General features: G+C 40.2%; 1 protein-coding gene across 3 annotated transcripts in view; it reads left to right on the forward strand.

The window, feature by feature from the left end:
* LOC135124538 (leucine-rich repeat, immunoglobulin-like domain and transmembrane domain-containing protein 2) overlaps nucleotides 1-19846 on the forward strand; it is a 243474-nt gene that overhangs the window by 33583 nt on the left and 190045 nt on the right. The window contains exon 2 of one of the 3 annotated variants that reach the window (XM_064049680.1): nucleotides 15850-15888. The exons of the other annotated variants lie outside the window; for them this stretch is intronic. The gene's annotated coding sequence lies outside the window, so the exon portion shown is untranslated. The remainder of the gene's footprint in view (nucleotides 1-15849; nucleotides 15889-19846) is intronic. 3 annotated transcript variants of the gene reach the window in all.

A 19846-nucleotide genomic window follows, 5' to 3' on the forward strand; every position in this document is an offset into this window, starting at 1 on the left:
CAGTTTCTGAATTTTGGAATTATTCAGTTTTTAGATTTTCAAATTTTTCGTTGTTTTGACGTTTCCATTGTTCGATCTTTCGATTTTCCAGTTTTTCTGTTTTTTTTGATTTTTCGATTTTTAAATCTTAGTTTTTCGATTTACATGTTGTTTTGACTGATTTAACGACATTCCGATGTATGAATTTTTCGATGTTTCGATTTTTTTAATTTTTCAGTTTTTCAATTTTACGATTTTTCAATTTTCCGAGTTTCGGTTTTTCAATTCGATTTCCTAATTTTTCGTCTTTTCAGTTTTTGATTCCAATTTTTTGATTTTTTCAATTTTGTAATATTTCAATTTTTCGACTTTTCTAATTTTCAATTATTCAGTTTTTAAAAAATTTTTAATTTTTCATTTTTTGACTTTCCGATGATTTTCAATTTTTTAAATTTTAGATCTTTCAGTTTTTCTTTAATTTTTTTTGTCTCGATTTAGCGACGTTCCGAGGTTCCAATTTTTCGATTTTTTGATTTCTCGGTTTTTCGATGTTTTGGCTTTTCAATTTGCCAATTTTCCAATTTTTCGAATTTCGGTTTTTCAATTTTACGATTTTCTAATTTTTTGTCTTTTCAGTTTTACAATCTTCAATTTTGCGGTTTTTCAGATATTTTTTGTTTTTTTTTTACTTTTTTTTAGATGTCTGAATTTTTCAGCATTTCAATTTTGGGCAGTTTTCAATTTCTGTATTTTGGAATTATTCAGTTTTTAGAATTTTTCGATTTTTACATTTTTAAATCTTAGTTTTTCGATGTAAATTTTATTTTGACTCGATTTATCGATACTCGATACGATGTTTGAATTTTTCGATGTTTCGATATTTTGATTTTTCGTCTTTTCAGTTTTCGATTCCTGAATTTTGCGGTTTTTCAATTTGACGATTTTCATTTTTGCGGTTTTTCAGTTTTTCGATTTTTTAAATTTTAGATTTTTCGATATTACATATTTGTTTTTTTTGAATTTTTCGATTTCTGAATTTTTCAACATTTCAATTTTGGGCATTTTTCAGTTTCTGTATTTTGGAATTATGTATTCAGTTTTTAGAATTTTAAATTTTTCGTTGTTTTGACGTTTCCATTGTTCGATCTTTGGATTTTCCGGTTTTTCTGTTTTTTGATTTTTCGATTGTTAAATTTTTAAATCTTTTAGTTTTTCGATTTAAATTTTGTTTTTACTCGATTTAACGACGTTCCGATGTTTGAATTTTTCGATGTTTCGATTTATTGATTTTTCGTTTTTTTTCTAATTTTTCAATTTTGTGATACATATTTCAATTTTTCGATTTTTTCAATTTTTGATTTCTCCATTTTTCAAGTTTTTGCAGTAATAAGGAGTTAACTTCCAGGATTTCCTGCATAAATGCAGTTTATCAGACCTAGAAAAGTGACCAAGTAAACACGAAACGAAATTCTTGGTTATTTGTAACCGGAGATAATAAATAGGAAACCAGAAACACGTAGGCATTCCTAAAACGCTTTTGTAATCATTTAATTTTAATTGCCACCAATCCCGGTTGCATATTAATGAGCCCCACATTCGTCCACGCTCGTTTAAGCCACATTGTCACAAAAACATCGAAGAAACAACACAAAAGAATCCACTTCGTACCGTGTTAATTTTCTTTTCATTTGCATAATCTGTGTGGTTCTTTCACGACATGTGTATCCACTTCATACATGTTATCTCTTCCGTGACAGCTTTACAACCGGCGATAATTTAAGGCATTGTAATACGTAATATTACATAAATATTTCTCGGTTGTCTCTCGACTAAACGCCAACCATAAACCTGCTCCTACTGCTTCATTGTAGATAAAATCATTTCCAGGTTTGTCGTAGTCGGACAATCTCAATCCCCACCCAAGACAATCGTCGTATGGAGGCGTAAGTCTGCGTCGTATCAGTGTCATTACTTTTCGTCGCCTGTTCCAGCCGTTAGTTCATCAATTCCTGGCACAGTGAGATAAACATAAACAATTTAGATAGAGGAACGTGCGCGCATAAGAAAAGATGGTCGATTTGTGATGGGGAATTATTGTGGGCCGATGGCGTCGCATTCAAATTGTCGCTTTCGTCGCAAACTCCGGGACGTGCATATCATACCATCGGCGAATTAGACGTTGCAGCGAAGAAAAATCGCGCCGATGCGGCAAAAATGCAGATTTTAATGAGGAAGGGGATTTGTCTTGATCGCGGATTGATGGTCGTATTGTGCATAATCTGCGCAATCTGCCCCCTTACAAATCTGCTAATCTGAAAATGTGCCAGCCTATTAGTAATCCGCCATTATCAACAAATTACATGTCAGCAAGCGGGTCGCCTGATTACTGATTGTTATCGTCGCTGGAAGAGGGAAAGAGTGTCATTAGGTAAGATATCTCCAGCGGCGTTCGCTTCCTGGATATACAACCCTACGGATACGATATGACCGCCGCTTATTACCCTCAGCGAAAATTAGAGGTGTTTAGGGGTGGCGTGGATCAAGCTAATTACGGGGCAAGATTAGAACGGATCCATCTGGACGGAATCCGCACAATACACACCGAATCCACGTCACGGAAATGTCGAACATCCAAAAAATGCGTATCGGTACGCGAAGCTCGGATTTGCTCCGCCAGCTATTTCGTTAATTTCCACGCAGCACTTGTACCGCGTACTTGATCCCATTACCTGCTTGTAGCAAACCCGATTTGGCCGCTCGACGTTTGTCCCTCCGGAATAAATCGAATTTCCCGATCTGTCTTAGCACGGCCAATTCGCCCCACTGACCCTCCGTCCCGTAATATTCATGGCGCCTGGAGCCAATCCAGACATTCATAAAGTAATTCGAATATCTGACGCGACACCAATTTAATACTCAATTTAATTAAGTTTATTGGAAGCTCAAGTGGTTATTTATGTCCAATAAGGACGCTCCGGATTAATGGTGTGTCGAACGCGACCATTTTTTCCACCAGGTGGTGCAGGTTTTGTCGGAAGGGTGGGTCTTTGAGGGCGCTCGGACAAAGTTAATTAAAGCTGCTTTGAGCCGTAAATGAAAAAATTAACATGCCACCTACAAATTCGCTCGCATGCTAAAGGACAAAGTTACATCGATGTAGCCATTTCGGACATAATCCGATTCGGTAGTAGTGGCGGCGGCGTTTAAAAAATAACAGTCTGGCATGTTGCGGAAACGGAAGGTGGGTGGGACGCCGGCGGCGGTCTATTCGAATTTTATACCACTGGGGGCGGGGGCTGATGAAACGCAACTCACTTTTTGAGGTCTCGAAATGGTGTTTTTTTTTAATTTAATACAATTAATTGAATTGTTACACAGCGAAAATTTGCTGTACATACTAATTTGAACCCCCTGAATTCGAATCCGAGCTCAGAATTGAGCCACTAAGCCTCCTGATTTTTTTTGTTTTTCATATGTTGCTGCCATCCATGAATAGCTCGAAGTATAGATGATTTCTGTAATCCGAATGTTTGGCCAATCCGACGGAGGGTCGGCTGCTTTCTGTTCGGATTAAACATAACTACATTATTGTACTTCAAAAACAAGAAAAGTGACCTCCGAAATTCCTCTAAACTACTTCTAAACCAAAGTGAAAGGAGTCCTCGTGATTTTTTCAAAGTACTGCAAAAACAAGGGCCCTCCGAGATTCTATCAAACTACTTCAAAAACAAAACAAAAGGAGTCCTCGAGATTCTTTCAAACTACTTCAAAAACTATAGGTACACAAGAAGGCGCCTATACACAAAACACGAGAGGTCCGCGAGATTCTTTCAAACTACATACTCCAAATTACTTCAAAAATCTGTCATAAATGGTCCCCAAGATTCTTTTAAACTGTTTCAAAACTCAGGCACAAGGGATCTCGAAAATTCTTTCTCAAACTACTTCTAAAACAAAACCTAAGGGGTGTTCCAGATGCTTTCAAACTACTTCAAATACCAAACCCAAAGTGTCCTAGAGATTCTTTCAAATTACTTCAAAAATCAGGCACAAGGCACCTCCGATTTTTTTTCAAAGTACTTCAAAAACAAAACACAAACGATCCCTAAGATTCATTTAAACTACTTCAAAAACCAGGCACAAAGGGTTCCCGAGACTCTTTCAAACTACTTCGGAAACAAACCGAAAGAAGTCCCCAAAATCATTTCCACTTCAAAAACAAAACAAAAGGGGTCCCCGAGATCCTACAGACTACTTCAAAGATCAAGCACAAAGTTTCAAACTACTTCAAAACCAAAACAAAAGGAATTCTCGAGAAACCTTCAAACTACTTTAAAAACCAAACACAAGAGCACCCCGAGAGTATTTCAAACTACTTCAAAAATGGAACAAAGGGAGTCCATGAGATTCTTTTAAACAACTTCAAAAACCATACACAAGGGACCTGCGAGATTCTTTAAAACTATTTCAAAAACAAAATAAAAGCCGTCCACGAAATTCTTTCAAACTACTTTAAAAACTAGACACAAGTGGTCCCCAAGATTCTTTTAAACTGTTTCGAAACTCAGGCGCAAGGGATCTCGAAAATGCTTTCAAACTACTTCAAAAACAAAACCTAAGAGGTGTTCCAGTTTCTTTCAAACTACTTCAAATACCAAACACAAATTATTCTAGAGATTCTTTCAAATTACTTCAAAAATCAGGCACAAGGGATCTCCGAAATTCTTTCAAAGTACTTCAAAAACAAGACAAACGGGGTCCTCGAGATTCTTTCAAACTACTTTTAAAATCAGACTCAAGTGGTTCCCGAGATTTTTCCAAACTACTTCAAAAATCAGTCATAAGGAATCTCCGAGACTTTCAAATTGTTTCAAAACTCAGGCGTAAGGGATCTCGGAAATTTTTTCAAACTATTTCAAAAACAAAACCCAAAGAGTGTTCCAAGTTTTTTCAAACTACTTCAAATACCAAACACAAAGTTTCCTAGAAATTCTTTCAATTTACTTCAAAAATTAGACACGTGGGCCCCGAGATTTTTTCAAACTACTTCAAAAATCAGTCATAAGGAATCCCCGAGACTCTCTCAAATTGTTTCAAAACTCAGGCGTAAGGATCTCGGAAATTCTTTCAAACTATCTCAAAAACAAAACCCAAAGAGTGTTTCAGATTCTTTCAAACTACTTCAAATACCAAACACAAATTATTCTAGAGATTCTTTCAAATTACTTCAAAACTCAGGCACAAAGGATCTCGAAAATGCTTTCAAACTACTTCAAAAACAAAACCTAAGAGGTGTTCCAGTTTCTTTCAAACTACTTCAAAAACCAAACACAAATTATCCTAGAGATTCTTTCAAATTACTTCAAAAACAAGACACACGGGGTCCTCGAGATTTTTTCAAACTACTTTAAAAATCAGACTCAAGTGATTCCTGAGTCATAAGGAATCTCCGAGACTTTTTCAAATTGTTTCAAAACGCAGGCGTAAGGGATCTCGGAAATTCTTTCAAACTATTTCAAAAACAAAACCCAAAGAGTGTTCCAAATTCTTTCAAACTACTTCAAATACCAAACACAAAGTTTCCGAGAAATTCTTTCAATTCACTTCAAAAATTAGACACAAGCGGTCCCCGAGATTCTTTTAAACTACTTTAAAAATCAGTTATAAAGGGTCCCCGAGATTCTTTTAAACTGTTTCAAAACTCAGGCACATACTACTTCAAAAACAAAACCCAAAGGGTGTTCCAGATTCTTTCAAACTACTTCAAATACCAAACTCAAAGTATCGTAGAGATTGTTTCAAATCAGGCATAAGGGATCTTCGGAATTTTTTCAAAGTACATACTTCAAAAAGAAGACAAAAGGGGTCTTTGAGATTCTTTCAAACTACTTCGGAAACAAAACGAAAGGGATCTTCGAGATTCTTTCAAAATACTTCAAAAACAAAACAAAAGAGGTCCCGGATTTCCTATGGACTACTTCATAGACCAGGCACAAAGGGTTCCTGAGATTCTTTACTGCAAAAACAACAAAAGTTCTCCCCGAGATTCTTTTAAGCTACTTCAAAAACAAAACAAGAGGTGTCCGAGATTCTTTCATATTACTTCAAAAACAAGACAAGGAATCCCGGAGATCCTTTTAAACCACTTCAAAAACAAAACACAAGGGAACCCTGAGATTCTTTTAAACCACTTCAAAAACAGACACAAGTGGTCCCTAAGGTTCTTTTAAACGACTTTAAAAATTAGTTATAAGGGGTCCCCGAAATTTTTTCAAACTGTTTCAAAATTCAGGCACAAGGAATCTCGGAAATTCTTTCAAACTACTTCAAAAACAAAACCCAAGGGGTGTTCCAGATTCTTTCAAATTACCTCAAATACCAAACACAAAGTATCGTAGAGATTGTTTCAAATTACTTCAAAAATCAGACACAGGGGATCTCCGGAATTTTTTCAAAGTAGTTGACAAACAAAACACAAGTGGTCCCTGAGACTCTTTTAAACTATTTCGGAAACAAAACGAAAGGAGTCTCCGGGATTCTTGCAAACTACTTAAAAAATAATACAAAATGTGTCCCCAACTTATAGACTACTTCAAAAACAAAGGGTTCCCGAGATTCTTCCTAATTACTTCAGAAACAAAACAAAAGGGGTCCTCGAGATTCTTTTAAGGCACTTCAAAAACAAAGCAAAATATGTCCCTGTGATTTTTTCAAACTAATTCAAAAACAAAGCAAAAGGGGTCCCCGAGATCCTACAAACTACTTCAAAAACCAGGGACAAAATTTCAAATTACTTCAAAAACAAAATTAAAGGGTTCCTAGACATTCTTTCAAACTACTTCGGAAAGAAAACGAAAGGGGTCACCAAGATTTTTTCAGACTGTTTCAAAACGCAGGTGCAAGGGATCTCGGAAATTCTTTCAAACTACTTCAAAAACAAAACCCAAGGGGTGTTTCAGATTCTTTCAAATTACTTCAAATACAAAACACAAAGTATCCTAGAGATTCTTTCAAATTACTTCAAAAATCAGGCACAAGGGATCTCCGAAATTCTTTCAAAAGGGGTCCCTGAGATTCTTTCAAACTACTTCGGAAACAAAACGAGGGGGACCCAGAGATTCTTTCAAACTACTTCAATATAAAAGGGTCCCCGAGATCCTACAGACTACTTCAAAAACCAGGTACAAAGGGTTCCCGAGATACAAGGGGTCCCGGAGATTTTTGCAAACTACTTCAACATTAGGAACATTATACAATGCGGTCATCAGATCCAAACTTGAATATAGTTTCACTGATTTGGCAGCAGAATCAGAATACACATCTCACGCAGTGAATCGATCCAAAGAAATTTCTAAATTACGAAAGTTGCCACTTTATACTATTTGAAATAATGGTAATCTACTTTGTAATAATATTGATCTTTTTTTAATAGTTTTAGGGTTACAAAAAAAATGTGCAGTTTACTGAGTTAACATCAATACGTACACGTACTGTATCACTTTCTTCTTTTACTAATTAGTTCTCTGTCACTCTTTGTTTCCTTCTTTTTTCCTTGTGTTCAGTATTACAACATTGTTATGTCTGTGTTAAATATCCAATAATTATTTTCCTTTCATTGTTTTGTACATTGCGATTTTTCAAATTGATTTTGCACTTTGATTTCTTGTACTTCTGGTAATCCTGTTAGAAATAAAGGTTATTATTATTGTTATTATTGTATCATTAAAAAAAACACATTGGGGATCTCCGAGATTCTTCCAAACTACTTCAAAAACAAGATATAAGTGGTTCACGAGATTCTTTCAAATTATTTCAGATACCCTGATTGCCACCCATAGAAAAATGACCTTGTCTGTTCTATATTTGAAAACACCTGTTGAGGCCGAAAAACTTCAAGGAATTGAACGGTGTAAACCTCAAATCAGATGCTCGAATAGTTTTAAAATGTTGAGTTCCTATAAACTCGAAAGAATTATTTTTTTTAATACGTTTACTAACAAAATTATGACGGTTGTGCTACTAACTTCCTTATTCGACAACAGGCACTCCTGAAATTGGCTGTACTTATTAATTCGAACCCTCTGAATACGAATCCGGAATCAGAATTAGCCCCCGGATCTTCCTCAATTTTTATAATTCTTTATATTGGGGGGTACGTGAGCGAGGATTAAGCTCTATCTAGCAGAAATAACAACGTTGTACGACAATTTTAGCGATGGTGATTTTAAATGAATAATTAAATTCGGTCGACTTTTTGTCCGAGTTGAAAAATTGCGGAGGCGCCGGGAAAGTGTCGCTAATTAATAGAGGGCTCGCGATGTGTTGGTGTTAACTAGAAAACATGGTCCCTGTTGGGAAAAGGCTTCTCTTACGACGCAGCGGCGCTGTTTTCCCTAAGCCAGCTATCGCCCGCACCACTTAGGAAAAACCTCCGAAAATGTGCGAGCTTTTGAAATTCTAATCTGACATCCGAGTCTTTTATCCATCACTTCGGAAACAGAGCTAATTACATATTTGCAATTTAAATGTCATCTTGCGAGCTCTTTTCATGAAAAAGAGTAGACAAGGGACGATCCACAAATAAAAGTTGTCATTAATCTTTCAAACCGCTTTCGGCGCACACCTATCCGTCGTTACATTGAGACGCTCAAATTGACCATTCGGTTATGCAAACACAATCAATAATGAAGTCAGCCGATGGGTGTTCGCAGGGCGAACACAATGCGATCTGGTTGTTCGGCTAGCTTTTCTTTAGTTTCGAGCATTGTCATGACGAACCGAGTGAGTGGGTAATGGCTATGACTCAGCCCTTCGGTTAATGTGGGGGTGAATGATTTATCAGGGGCCCTACACGAGCTGCCCTGAATTTACGAAAACTACACTATTATTTGGCTAAATCGATACAAAATTACGAATGTGTCGTTTGCACTGGACTGTACGTTTTAATTTTCAAAAATCAAGGCGGAGGACTGCGGTGTCCTTAATTTAAAAATAGTTGATCTTGTGGAACCGAATCGGAATTCAAATCTGGACTGCCACGTGCGTCACCCCGAGAGAAGTATTTACATTCTTGTAATCCCCGTTCCGCTTGTCAAAGCCGGAGCGGATGGATATATTTGTCAGTTAATAATTTCAAAATGATCATTGCCGGTGACGTGAACACGAAACGCAATAAAAAACGCGAACATGGCAGGATAAAATATAACGCGAAATTGTCACATTCGGGTTTTTTCATTTTCGAGTGCTCGGATTCGACTAGTCGGAACTATCGCCCGAAATAAATACTCAGCAGATGGAAACGGTGTTATTCCGAGGCTCCGGAACCCGTAAGACGTCGTCTCTGTTTTAAACGTAAGAGCCGAGAGTAAACACCCCCGGGACTTGAACAAATATCTTTTTAATAACATCAGATCGAAGGTACGCTTCGATTAAATATACTTCTGGATGCGTAGTTAAGGTTTTTGATTTACCTCGATACCGCGGGCCCCGAACAAGTGGTCAGAGTCGGCCGACCGTTTTTCGATTAGACGGAAGTCATTCCCGACGTTTATCCCACTCCTGACCGATGTTATTTTTGTTTAAACATCGCCCGCTTTTTCGAACCCGTGCAAGCGTTATTTACGCACTCCGTACGCCAAATTGCTTTTTTGTGTTTGAGCGACCGATCGCCGCCCTGTTTGTTTTCCATTTTTTCCGTTTGTCTCGCGACTAATTGCTTTCTTCGTATCTGCATGAACGTGTGTTCCGCGATCGTATCGAGGGTAGCACGCGAAAGTGAGTGCTCGAGCGACTGCAGTATGCCCGGTTTTTAAATTGCCCGGAGAGCAATTATTTTCGAAGGTTTTCATGATGCCAGACGTGACACTTCCGAACTTGGTTTATATCCGCGCGAAGAAAGCTCCGAGTGCATTGTGTTGGAGTAAATGTCGGATGCCGTTTCACTTTATTTATATAGATGTGAAATATATTCAGAACGCGTCTGTTCGGATTTATTGGCTTATTTTTTAGATCTTTTTACGGTTTTCGTGAAATACGTCACAATTTCACAGCGAGAGCCGACTTTCGCGTATGCCGTGTAAATACAAATCAAACCTTGTTCCTTAAAAGTACAAGGCGGACGCTAAAAAAGATCAATAATCTCATTTCTTCTCTTTGCTCTTTCATTTTTCAAAGATTAATTCCATTCCCATCGATCTTCGACGCGCTCCGTGCCGAAAACGCTCTCTTTACAATTACTTTTAATAATCCTGCGTAACGCGACCTCCATATTTTTTGCCAACAGCTTCTGCGGTTTTATTTCACCTAATTCGCTCGTCCTGCTTAATATTTCCTGGTTTCTTTTTATTACTCTTGCGCTTCGGCACGATAATAAAATTACAACCCAATCATGAAATTCGTATCAGTTTTTCACGAGCCATTCCGATTGTTTCTTAAAGGCCAGATCGCGGCGCTGTTTGCTTTTCCGCAGTTATTGGCTCCGAGCTGAATCGCATTGTTATTACAACAGCAATTTTCAACGGCGAAACAACCAGAAAACACATCCACAATAAGATCGAACCGATTTATCGAATATGTTTCCCCCGAACGGATCGCTGCGTTAATTATCGGATGCGTTTACGTCTGGTTGGTTTACGCGGACGTCTTCCGACGGCTGGTCGGTTGATGGCTGGAGCAGCCGGTTTCTCATTAGCCTACGCGCCCGCCTGCTCGGTTTACTGTCAAATTTAAATCCAATTTCGGTGTACAACGTCAACAGTTGTCTGTTTTGAAGAGCGCGGCGATTCGATTTCGTTCGCATTCTTTATTTAAAGATTAATTTGATTTGCATCGATTGCGCCTTTTCGCAATTAGTACTACCGCAGCCGGGGATAAATTTAATTTTTTCGCCACCTCGTCGAATATTTTAATTCGGCTGATATTAACGAGGTTACGGATCGCGTCGTATACATCTGGCCTATTATATTTTACGGCGTCTCGTTATTTTATTCCGTAGGTTATTTAAATTCGTACGTCTGAAAAACATGCCGCTCTTCCGGATCATAATAGGAAACGAGCGGGAATTATTATCGTACTTTATGGCCTATTTGTACGTGGGGGCCAGTAATTAATTTTTGTATTAACCGTAATTCCTCTCGCGGAATAATCGCTAAATCTGTACAAAGTCTCGGGTATCTGGCTTTAGGTCAGGACGTCGTTGCGTTCCCCGCTTTTGTTTGTCAATTAATAAATCATTCGTACGGTCATAGCCACAATATTCCTTTCATTTGCAAATTTTTCCGCCGACAGTCAACACATTTATCAGCGTTAAGTCCCTTTGAAAAATGGAAATTGTTTTGCCGGTTATCGCCGATTTAACAACGGCTGCGATGGGGATTCGATCGACGTCGATGCTAAATATTAATAATTCAGCTTCTTCATATAAATTATCGTGCGTACGCGTTGTTCTTTTGATGTCGGCAATTTATTTATGCACGAGACGTGTCTGCATCGTCGACCAAGTGTAATGTTGCTTTGCGTTATTAAACCCGACCTTATACTTGACAAATATGATCAAAGACATACGCTGCACAAAGGTTGGATTGAAATCCGGCCGCTTCCCAAGGATAAACCCGATATTTTCGTGACGCATCGGGAGCGGATAATTACGCCGGAAAGCGAGGACGCCAGAGAATCCACTCAGCGTCCAGGAATTACAACGCCGCAAACCAGCTTGTTTGACGATCAACCGGTTTACGTCTAGCGCAAACCGGTTTCGCGTGCATGTCGTTAATTAATGACGAGTTGAATGCATTAAAAATTTTACGATCAATACTGCGCTGGGTACCAGTAAAAGTCAAAATTTCCGTCGTCGCACTTAAAACTTCGTACTCTTATAATAAACTAAGTACGCTCGCAGCGGAAAACAATCGCAGCTTTTATAGCCGCCGTGCATCATCAGGGTCCATTATGGTCCGTCGTAAATTTGCGCAAAATCTCCGATATAACCTCGATATGGACTGCAAACGGTCCAAGTTCTAAGCACAACGTTGTTAGGTTCGATCGTAAAGTAGTGCATCCCAGAATGTAACAGCAATAGCAGTTCATTTTATTGCATAGGTGCGCAAGCAGACGTAGAAGAAAATACGGTTTACGTCGAAGAACATAACGGAAGTCGGCCATAAACATTTATATGAGTATTTTATCATAACACACATAACTCACAAAGCTGGGAAATATCGCCGCAATAAAAAGGACACCAGCGTATAGACAATAAAAGTAATCGATTACGCTCATTTCGGCTGGAAGGCCGGCGTTAACGGTACACGAAAACATGTCGAAGTGCATTTACAGGAGCGGTGGGGGTTTATGGGGCGGTGCATGCTTCCGGTACGGGAGTGGTTCGTGCATGTTCGGGAAGAATTGGAAGAAAAATAAGCGAAAGCAGTCCGGAAGGATAATTGTGGATGCAGCGGAATGGACGCCAGCTATCCCGCAGCGGATATAAGCGTGTCTGCGGCAGCGCGCTATCTTGTGTGAAAATGGATATTCGGAGGTTCTTTACGGCGCCACGGAACAGACAACAAAAGCTATTGTAAATGGTTAAGGTGGGTTTTTGGAATCTATGAATGTCTGAAGATTGGACACGTCGAAAATTTAACGTAACATGGGTCGTTCGATCACCAAAGCCAGCATTAAACATTCCAGGAAAAACACGAGGAATGGTTCACTGAAATCCTCGACGAGAAATTTTTATATTAAAAAGGAGCATCATGCATGTCCAGGATCATTACTTGACCGAAACGGAGAACCAACGTTTTCATGTTCTAGGAGCTATGAAACGTCCAGCAAACATGAAATTGGTTTACGCCTAGAAAAACGTGTCGTCAAGTGTCCCTAGCCTTCAGTGTGTTGTGTACTTACGAAGATTCTATTATTTAGTAGATTCTTGTGGATTTCCGCTGAAATGCTTGTTTACAAACGGATCCATAAATAATCCGCCAAAGTGTTTTTATAGTCCGTGTCCATTTTATTTATTGGCACAATTAATCATTCATTTAACGATACTCAAGAGGGGTCGGCTAATCAATGCCATAAATAATTCACCCGATTAATAAAATCACCTGTTTACCCAATCGTTACCTGAAATAACTATAGTCCCATTAATATTAAATCAGCCGGCAGCTCCGCCACATGAAAGTCGCAATTTATGCTAATCACGACCCGACCTTCGTCGCACCAATACTACCAACTTCATCTCAGGGATTACGCACGCCGACATTTTTCCCTCAAATTAAGTTTGTGAAGTGCAGATAAAAATCATAAGGGAGTTCGTTATAAAAACGGAATGGAAGAGTCGAGAGTGCGAATTGAGTGAAACTCGGCTTCGGAAAGGAGACGCCGCCATAAAGGCACGGTTTTAGGCGGCATTACGGCACAATCAGTTGTTGAATTAATGTATGGTATTACGGGTTCAACGCTTGTTTGATACATTCGATATCCTCGGGATCTTTTATTCATAATACCGGGTTATGAGGGTTTACCGGGTAGTTGTCTGCTTAAGAGATTTATAACGAACGCTTCCGATCCGACGCAGCACGCTTATCGAAACAGTGTAGTTTTTAGCCGTGAAAAACGGGTCCGCAGTCAAAATTCTTCGTGCATCGACGAGAAACCGGTTTTAGTTTGTAGCCGAGCGCGACCTTGACGCGAAACCGGCTGCTACGGTAAACCGGTTCGCATAAATAGCTATTATCCGCAATGGGCTGCCTCGTCCTGTCTGTATAGCAATAGCTGAATTTATTTCCGATAAATGCGGTAAATGTTTAGCGTGCGGTTAACTAAATTGGTAAATTGGTCCCATTGATGCGTCGAATTCGGCGGAACGGGCCGGCGTCCTTAACCCTTTACATGTTGCGTGCCTCATGTACGTTCTGAATTAATTACGTAATAAGTAGCGGCGGCTTAATACTTTCAAACGTCTGCGTACGAAGTTTTAATCCTTATTCATGGCTGGGAAAGCCTTCATTAAGCGAAGTTTGCGGGTCTAGGCGGGGATTACCCGTTCGAAATCGATTCATTCTTTGTCTTTCGATTGTTGACGTTTCGTCGAACCGTTAATTAGTGCGTTATTAGATGAAACGTCGTGTCTTGGCCGTCCGTCGCACTAATTACGCCTTTATATACGAAATCGCATGTCCGATAAGTGTTCGTAAGTGGGTTATTTAAATAGCTTCTTGTCCGGAATCAGATAAAGCGCGGCAGTAAACTTTATTCCCGGAGTAAATTTTCTCCGGCAAACTCCGACAAATCCGGTAGTTAACGTGGTGATTATCCGGTCTTGTTTGAATTAGGAGCGACTCTCGGACGCCTCTGCTGTCCACCACTCCACCCCCTTTTTAAAGTCGCAGCGATCGAGGAGGCGAACTTTAATAAAAAGTTACACGGACTTGTTAACTTCTTTTGTAGTCGTGCTTTGTGATTTTTCAAAACGAAACTTGCACAAAAAGGATTCGTTTTTCATGCTTTTTTCGCGCAATTATTGTCGGGGGCGTGATGGAACTTAATAAATGGGGTCGGGAGTCGGCTTTTGTTACCCAAACTGCGTATTACACGAGACATGGGACTGGGGGTGCGCGGGCGTTTTCGAATTATCGCACAATTTGATACAACTCCCGGAGGCAGAACGACTCCATCCCACTCCGCTCGTGTTTTCATTTTTTCACGGAAAAAACGGCTTCTGCATCCAAAATTGTCGTCGGAAGTTTTAAGACAGTTAAAATGATATTGTAACTAAATAACAGAACGATCCGTCTGTGCAAACTCCGTTAAAGTTATGCGCCAAAGTTGAACGTAAATATTGGCTCGAAGAATTTTTTAATCTCGTCGTCTTAATTTCGTAATTCTCGGTTAACTAAGTTACGAGTTGGAGGGAAGCAGCCGGACGTTCCAGCGCGAGTAGTTTTCTGGGTCCGGGTGTAGTAAATTTTTGAGTTTGGTTATCGCGGTGGTAATCCCCGTTTAGCGGGGGCTTTTTTGTTCCGGTTGATGAAAGGATCGATAGCACACTCCCGGAGTCCCCGTGAAGAATTTAAATTATCATGCAGTCCGGGTGCGAAACAGCGGATCTGTTTTTTCGTCCGGACGATTTCATCTGGATACAATAAAGTTAAATTTCATTCCCGGAAAAAATGTAAGACGGATTTTTGTAGCGCCTCGCTCCGGGTCGGCGTGATTCAAAAGTGAGGATCCGACACTCGAGCAAAGAGTTAACAATCCGTAAAGCGCCGCCATAAATTAAAGTTCACTTTCGACGACGAAAAAGTCGGCGTGCAGTAAAAACCCCCACTTGCATGGCCTCGTATCCGCTCGGATAATTCGATTCGGTTTTAATTTAATGACTGTAAAATCTTGCGAGTTAAATTCAATCAGGCAGCCGGATTGAAACGACAAAGCTCCGCGGACCTTTTAATTTTCAAAAGGTAAAGCTGTAATATGATAGCTTTGTTCAAGAATTGAATTTCACATGAAACAATACTCCATTCAGGCCTTCGCTTTTCAGATCAATCTGAAAGATCCGGACGGAGTAATTAGCAGGATTATTCACGGCGTCGGGCCATTATTTGGGCGATCGGCCGCGGACAAACAATCGGACGCCTATTTTTAAAGCTCAGGCTGAATGTCACCGGAGGAAAAATCGCGCTAAATGTTACACGACGGGGGATCAATTTTTTACAAGACTGTCTTGAACAATTTAAGGCCAAGCGGGGTAATTGTTGAATAAACAGCAAGGAAATTCGATGACTAGGAAATTGTTTCATGTAGATTTAGTTCATTCCACCCCCAAAACAAAAATAAATATGACAGTCTAATTTTTTTCCGTACTTTTTTCAGGTCAGGAGGCTTTTAATCGGTTTTGGAGTGCAACCCCAGGTACGGTAAATTTTGAAATTCAAAGCTCGTGTGAGAGGGACCATAAAAATTTGAATGTTTCGGAACCATGTTGCCGCGATGTGCTAAAAGTGGGTCAAACGACGACGTCCTAGCTTTTCTTTTTGGTTTCTGGTGGCTTGTTGGTAAATCAAGGGGCGATTATAAGAGAGTGCAGACTGAGCTGCATATTTTAAGGGCCGCGTCCCTGCCGGCCCGCAGTCGTTCGTTTTTAGAGCCTCTTCGGCATACCACGTATAAATCGTGATGAATATTTCACAATGGCTTTGTTCGCATGCTAGAAAAGCTGGCGTCGTTGTGACAGAATTATCGTCCGATACATTATTAAAGCTTCATGTTTGCGATGCATGAAAATTGTTTGCGTCGTGCCCCATATTACCCTACTAACAAGATAAATTAATTTTGAATAACAAAATCCTGCCGGGGCTGGAAAAATCGCGGCTCGTAATTAACATGTTAAGTTATGTAAAGCAGAGAGGAAAGTTGGGAAGTCGTCGCAACAGCTTCGAGTCGGCTCGGGATTTTTCCTCGGAATCGTCAAAATTTGGATTCGGGGCTCTACCCCGCCGTAACTCGCTAACTTTTTGCGTAATCATCGCGTGATTTATTCGGGTTGTTGTTTATGGGCAACACGTGTTCCGATCACGTAGAGTAGTTCAGTTAAGGACTTTCTGTATGAAAATTTATCGCGTTCGTGATAGCCCCAATAAAGTATTTTATTCCGCAAATATTCCCATAAAAAGTGGCGTAAAGAGGGCGCCGCGCGCAAAAGGTGGATATTAAATGTTGACAGGCGGAATAAAAAGATGTCGGGGTCCATAAGTCCTCAATTAAGCCCGGAATAAAGGCGGTCAAATTTGGAAAAAGTGGCGGCGCGGAAACTGCCACGGTTCCAAATTAATTAATCGGATTCCGAGTAAATTGGAACGAACGGCCTCGGCGCCTCCTAATTTCAATATATAAGCGCGAAAAGTTCCGCTAAGATGTATAAATCTTTTAGGTGGCGACACCTTTCCCTGTTTCCCTATTTATGAATTTATCTCTTTAATAAATCACATCGGCAACAAATCGCACACCTTTTATGATTTTAAATATTAATACGTTCCGGCGAGAAATATATAATAGGGCTTGTCAGCTACATGACGCCTCATTTTTCACGTTCCGCTCCCAATTTTAAATCCGGAATGCGCTCGCTCCGCGGCCCGCAACAGGAAAACAACGAAACGTTGCGATATCAATTTACCGTTATCTGCGTGCAAATAAAACGGCTCCGAACTAGTTTTAGCGAAAATGAATGGAGCGCTTTCGCCTGATTGAGCGCTCGCTGGACCGTTCGATTGCCCGATTCCTAAACGCACTGTCTGTTTATGCCACTCGATCATGCCACACATGCGATTGTTGCCGCGGACTGATGTATTGTGAACGGCTCTCATCAATTTTTCATGAGCAAGTGAATATTAACAATCGGAACGCGCGTTATTAGCTTGTTAAATAACAAAGCGGAACGCCAGAAATTTGAATTTTGTAACCCGATCGACTATCTGCCTCGTTTTTACGTTTTTAGCAGCCATTACTTTGTATGCAGATGAAGTTGGCCCCAGTTTCTTTCAGACGTGTTTCTTCGAGTGTTCGAGTACTTCCCCCAATATCGGGAAGCTCCGTCCGGCATAACTCTCCCGTTTACGGTAATTGAATTACACGGTGTTAATTCGGTCGGATGTGGCGCGATCCTGAGCCTAAGGTTCGTAATATCCGGCGCCATCATCTTTATTAAATGCATAGATGGATTCTCCTGGGACGGATCCAAAACATACAGTAGTGCTGTGTATAGATGAGACAGTAATTATGGCGGGTCAGCTACACAGGCCGGGCACGATAAGGCAGGCAACTCGTTAATAATCCGTTCACTAAATTATCATTTGTGCTCCGCGCTACGTAACCGCTCGGAACCGGAGTTGCGGATGCACGAGCTTCCCACAAGAATACTACAAAGGGCAAAAGTTTCGCAGAGCTGGGCGAAAAAGGCCGAAGCTGAAACTAGACGGGATGAATTAGCGGAGTGCTTTTAGGGGGTATTACATTTGCATAGACGCCGACGAATTAAATTGATACAAATTTTTCGGGGGCAGAAGGCACGGCGCCAACTTCTAATGGAAGATGAGGAACGGCCTTCGGCTGGTGGGGACGGTGTGTAATGCGGCCGGCGACAAGACCAGGGCGTGCGGTGCGGGTCAACAGCTCATAATTTTCGTATAATAATGCTCGATAGTTGTCCTGCGGTGGCGGACAGGATGACGCGACAAGGACTGTCGATAAATGTCAAATAGCTGTCGTTCAGGACGATAAAGTGGGTTAATCGGGATGCAGGGTAGTTTAGTGGCCGTACTGTATCACGAAATGTCAACAATTCCATTTTGCCTGGGTTGTTTTTTTAATTTGCAAATAACAAGCTCGTTGTCAGTCCAATAAACAGTTTGTGTTTCAAATATTTTTACAACTACACTTTTTTAGTGAATTTGCTGTCGAATTCAATTTATTTCTGTCAGAATCTGCATTTAAATTACTTGTACTCTGTTTGATGCAATCAATGCAGTAATGGTAACTTAAGACCACTCCACATAGAGAAATATCGAATTATCGGTTTAACGAAACAACGATACTTCGCTACCAATTTATTCCATCTCTTGGTTACAGGTTCGCTCTACTTCCCCCAACCCAACAAACGAGCCTGTTCACCAAAGAGAATAACTTGTAATTTTAATTAGTTACTCTACAAAGAGACTTCTTTCAGGAATCCAGTATATTAAAAAACAAGAACTAAGGAAATTGGAAAACAGAACATCATAAAGGTCCTTCGAATCGTCGACTTAACGAGCCACGATGCCAATATCTTCGTTGTATTTTTTCACGGCCCGATTCGTTACCGTTCCGACATGCTCAGCAACACGATATGCGAATATCAACCGTCTAAACTGATCGCATGTTGACACCTGTATGTTATTATCCATGTTTGCGGTCGTGATTCGATGTCGACTGCAATTATCTTGCTGTTGTGACTTCTATAAGCCCCTAATTGTACATTAGCTTTCTTGAATTCCATATTAATAAGGGGTCGGATGAATAATACATGAGGGTTTGGTAAATAGAATGCAACTCTATTCAAGATGTCGTCGTCAAGAGCGCCACTCGAGAATTTTAATCTCGGCTTGCTCGATCGGTGGGGACGATGGGGTTTCGAGTGGTTATCCTGATCGGGGGAGATTAGTTGCTCGAGCGAAATGAAACACTTTTTGGCTGCGTCTTCGTACTCTTCTTTCGAAAACAATATAGTATGTGCTAGTTTTTTAGCGCCGCGATGTAATTATTTCATGCCCGTTGATGGCACAATTCCCGAGAGAAATCCGCTAATCGGTGTCAATCGCCATCGATCCGAACCCCGCCAGATATCCCCAAAATTCAATCAGGCCACATAGATCGGATCGTTACATAGTCACGACAATAATGCAGGATAATTAGAAATAATTGCAGGCACTTTGCAGTTATTAGCCCCACATTCAATCCGAACAAAACCGCCCGATACGCCATGTTTATGCAGCAGTTGCTCTCGCAATCCAAATACTTAACCGCCACGTTTTTCTACGTTCAATAACGAAGGGGTTCATAAAGGCGGCGTAAAACCGATAAGGCACGTACTTTGCACTTTTATCTCCATCACAGTTTTCCCGGCAACCCCAAAATACAACCTCTGCATCAATTACCTCTATACCATTAGCAGCTACTGTGTAATTTTTTCCGTTTCCGGTGTTTAATTGAAACCCTCCTTGCATCGGGCGATACGTAGCGTAGATTAGCACGTCGCGTGCGATTTTCACAAGGACGATTTTCCTTGACTAATTACCACGTTAACGGCTTCATTGTATTGACACCGAGTCCCCGAATC

Source organism: Zophobas morio, unplaced genomic scaffold, assembly GCF_036711695.1.
Source record: "Zophobas morio isolate AGI-343-1 ecotype UQ-CSIRO unplaced genomic scaffold, CSIRO_AGI_Zmor_V1 ptg000002l, whole genome shotgun sequence".
NCBI classification, from domain to species: Eukaryota; Metazoa; Arthropoda; class Insecta; order Coleoptera; family Tenebrionidae; genus Zophobas; species Zophobas morio.